This window comes from Lynx rufus, unplaced genomic scaffold (assembly GCF_022079265.1).
Source record: "Lynx rufus isolate CCGP_SWC_20201006 ecotype Redwood Valley unplaced genomic scaffold, mLynRuf1.p SCAF_7, whole genome shotgun sequence".
NCBI lineage: Eukaryota > Metazoa > Chordata > Mammalia > Carnivora > Felidae > Lynx > Lynx rufus.
The window spans coordinates 22,998,912-23,003,417 of NW_025814889.1; the positions used below are offsets into that span (position 1 = coordinate 22,998,912).

At 46.3% G+C, this 4,506-nt stretch overlaps 1 pseudogene; it reads right to left on the minus strand.

Annotated features, from left to right (window-relative positions):
* Positions 1-855: 855 nt before the first annotated feature.
* Positions 856-952, minus strand: LOC124502844 (uncharacterized; annotated as a pseudogene).
* Between the last annotated feature and the right edge of the window lie 3,554 nt (positions 953-4,506).

A 4,506-nucleotide genomic window follows, 5' to 3' on the forward strand; every position in this document is an offset into this window, starting at 1 on the left:
ATGTAACAGGGACACGTGTGCTGAGCTGGGCCCTGCCCCCTCCCCCCTTGCAGGGTCAAGTCTGTGCAGGGGAGGATGGTGGTAGAGAAAAACACAGCCTTATCTTGGGAAACCAGAAAAAGAGAGGCTGGTATTTTTTTCAAGTTGGCCACCCTAAAATCACCCAAAGCAGGTGTCTCAGAGGCCAAACTCCCCAGATAACCGTGTTCCCTCCTGCCTCTCTGCTCAGATGAGGAGAGTCTTGGAGGCACCTGAATGAGGAGAAAGAGGCATGAGGGAGAAAAACCCAGCTGCCCCAACTCCCTTAAGAAGAGCTTAAGTGGGTCAGTCTCATCCGGGTTTTTGGCAGGCTCAGTCACCACCCAGGAGCTGCGCCTGGGCCCAGCTTATGCCCTGCCCTGCCCTGCCCTGCAGACACACGACTCTGCTCAGGCTTGCAGGCTGCAGGGATGAGCCCAGCTCCTTCGGTCTCCAGCTCAGGTGATCTGGGTAGAAACATGAGCCCGACCATGGACCAAGCTATAAAGTTTCAAAACCTTAAATATTTAGGGAAATAGTGCATGGATCTGCATTTGCAATTTTGCCTTGGGTCCCATAAATATTAGAGGCAAGCCTGACTTTGAGAAGCATTTATTGAACATTTACTAAGTGCCAGGCACTACACTAAGCGCATTATTTATATGGATCCTGACAAAATCCCATTAGGGATCTCTACCAGCCAGCAACCATACCCTTGGTATTTACCCAAGGAGTTGAACATTTACATCCACACAAAAACTTGCATCTGAGTGTTTATAGCAGTTTTATTCATAATTAGCAAAACTTGGAAGCAACTGAGATGTCCTTCAGCAGGTGAGAGGATAAATAAATGGTGGTAACACCCAGACAGTGGATACCATTCAGTGCTAAAAAGATACTACACTTGATCTTAGCCAAAAGGCCGAGAAGCGATTCAGTGCTAAAAAGAAATGAACTATCAAGCCACGAAAAGACATGGAGGGATGGTTAAGTGCATATTACTCATTAAGGGAAGATGGCAATCTGATGAGAGTGTATATACTGTAGTGGTATATGTCCAACACGTGACATTCTGGGAAAGGCAAAACTATGGAGACAATAAAAGATCAGTGTTTGGGGCACTTGGGTGGCTCAGTCGGTTGAGCATCTGACTCTTGATTTTGGCTCAGGTAATGATCTCATGGTTCATGGGATCAAGCCCTGCATCGGGCTCTGCGCTGACAGCATGGAGCTTGTTTGGGATTCTCTCTCTCCCCTTCTCTCTCTCTCTGGCCCTCCCCCACTTGTGTGTGCACGTATGTGCTCTCTTTCTCTCTCTCTCTCTCAAAATCAATAAATAAACATTAAAAAAAATCAGTTTTCACCAGGGGCTGGTGGGGGAGGAACGAACAGGTGGAACACAGGTGATTTTTAGGGTAGTAAGAACACTCTAGGATATCCTAACGATGGATACATGTCATTACACATTTGTCCAAACACATAGTTATGATGCACCGATGTAAGTTCATCAGTTGTAATATGTCACACTCTGGTGTCGGACGTTGATAGTGGGGGAGGTTGTGGGCGTATGGGGTCAGGGGGTACATGGGAACTCTCTTGTACTTTCCCCTCAATTTTGATGGGAACCTAAAACTGCTTGCTCTAAAAAATAAAATCCATTAAAAAACAATTCTATGAGGTAACAGGTGCTGTTATCACTCCAGTTCAAGTAACTTGACTAAGTAACATTGCCCAAGGTCCCAAAGCTGGAAAGTGAGGGAGCTGAAAACAGGGTAACCCTCTGTCTTGCTCCAAAGCCTCCATGTAATCAACACATTCTACAGCTTTTCTGTCACATCTGATCAGAATCTACCTTCCTGTGTGACTTGGCACTACACTTCCTTTTGGCCAGTGTTTCGTAGGTGATGTGATCTCAAATCCTCTGTGTGGACTGTTTACCCTGTGTGGACAGGGGCCTAAGAGCCTGTATTTCTAGCGAGCTCCCAGGTGACGGCGATGGGGCAGGACCATGGGCCACACTCTGAGTCGTCGGGATGTCTGTTCCACCCTGCTAGGTCCAGCGCAACACCCTGCATTTTATCGTGTGCCTTATGGATGTTCCCTCCACCCAGAATTTCTTTCTGCCATGTCTCTGCTTGTCAGAATTGTAACTTCCCTGCACATGGAGACTAAAATCTACTTGCATAATAAATCATCGTCTGATCCTCATCCTATCACCACCGTCAACCAGAATTTATTTCTCCTGCCAACGTGTTTCCTTTGCATTTAGCGCCAATTCTGCAGCCCTCGTTTCGTCCTTGTTTTACTGGCTACTTCTTGCTCATTGTCTACATATCTGTTCACTCCCGCTATTCCGAGAGCACCCTGAGGATAGGGACTTTAGAGCCTGCAACTGTGGTTCCTTAACACTGAGCAGAGCCTCGCATACGGAAGGGAATGTGATGTGATCCCCTTTTCTGTTAAGTGGGGACAATAACACCTACTAGTTTGGACTGTTGTGAGGTTTAAATGAAACATCATACGTAGAATGCTTTGCCCACACTAGGCCCCTGATAAATACTTATTGAATTGGACTTTCCTTTCCTGTTATCCATAAAAGGGAAGGGGGAGGGTGTGGGAGTGAATTAAGGACAAAGCCAGGCCTACCCTCAAGGTAGCTTAACTTTGATTCATGTGATTTTCCCACTCTATCAAGCTCTGCTTCACTTTGTTTTGCTTATGTGAGTAACTCTAAATTTATCAGTCATTCACGTAACTACAATTTATCAGCATTTACAGAAAAAAACCTGGAGTAGTATTTCCTGGTTTACATTGTCTGTACAAATCACTGATTAAGATTCAATTAGGGCTTACGATTAAAAGGAATCAATGTGTCCTTACATCTCAGTAAACTATAAGGTAATGTAACATCATGTATTTAATACACATCTCTAACCTAGTGGTATGCCTATGCAACTCAAAACAGCCAAATTTACAATTAGGTAATGCTTTCCAGGTAACATGACCGCACAAGAAGAAATGAATGATTATCGTCAGGCACAATGATTGCCTTAACCAGTCACTCACTGGGACTCCTTGGCAAGCCCTCGATTTCTCATTTACTTCATCTGGAAAATGGGGATACTACTACCTGCCTTACTTGCTTCTCAGAGTTCTCGCAAAGAGCAAACAGATTTTCCAATGCATGCAAACGCTCTGAACAATAGAGCAAACTTTTCGTATGCGGAAACGTCTTAATATAATATCTTCAGCCATAATACAAAGCTAGAGGGGAAAAGGCAATTTATATAAAATACAAAGAAAGTGGAATACTTGGGGGGTGGCAAATGTCAGGCGTTTCATCTACTGTTACTGTTTTTTAGGTTTACGGTTTTGCTCCGAAATCTCCAGGTGTCTCATGGGACTTGAGCATTACGTGAGAAGGTCGGAGAGCAGAATGCTTCTAGAGCCACCTTTTATTTTTCAGAATAAGAAAAGATGGTTTATATGATGTAGGCATGTTGATTGGCAGTGCAGGCTTGCAAATTCCTTCAGTATTAAGTCATGTCTTCAAAACTGGGTGGGGCGCTGAGTTATTAAATTTTTTCTTTCCCTCTGGAGGCCAGGGCTTGGAAGTAGCTAAAGACTACATGTGAACTGAGCTGGGTGGTCTCGGGAAAATTCTGAGTAAACAGCGTTTGCTCATCTGAAAGGACCACAACACACTGTGCATCTGTCTGTCCATATTATACAAACAGAATCTGGACTCCATTAATGTGCCCGAGGAATAAATTATTCTCTAATAAATGTTTTTATAATCACAGTGGAAAGGAAGGTCCGGGACAGCAAAGGAAATGAGACGCTGCAGTACCAATTTGTTGGTGGAAGCTTGGAAGAGGAGCAGGAGAGGAAGCGCTCCACAGCTGTGTCTGACTTAGAGCAGCCGTGCCTTCTGCGACATGGGAGAGGTGGGGTTCAATACAGACTTAGGTACGGGGAGCACCCTAGTCTAGACTGCCAATGAGGAGCGCCGAATCACCCAGGAAGGGTGGCTTTCGCTCTTCGTCACTGCCGCATGATCTAAGAACAACCCCTCAATGACACAATCAACTGTAGAGCCAACCCCCTTCGGGCGCTGAAAGTCAGAACGTCCACACGAGCTGGCCTCAGAGGGCCAGCAGCTACGGGACAGGCCCCTTGGGCCGTCTGTGCATCCACGTATTGCGAACGCTCTTCTCTCTTTAGCCCCGTCAAGGATTCGTCGTCGTTGGCCGATGAGCACAAGGGCGTTTGTGTTGTAAGGGTGGCGGAAGCAGTTGTTTGAGCCAGAGGGGGCAGGGAAGAGAGGAGAGCAGGCTGGCGGCTGAGACGACCACTGTTCCCTGTCTGGTCCCTTTCACTGCACTTGAGCCCTGATGTGAGAGGCCTGCTTTCATTAACGACTAAGATTCTGGGACGGGTCGAAGGTCCGAGGCAGGGCCATGTTCACAACCGTCTGGGGCCCCTGCC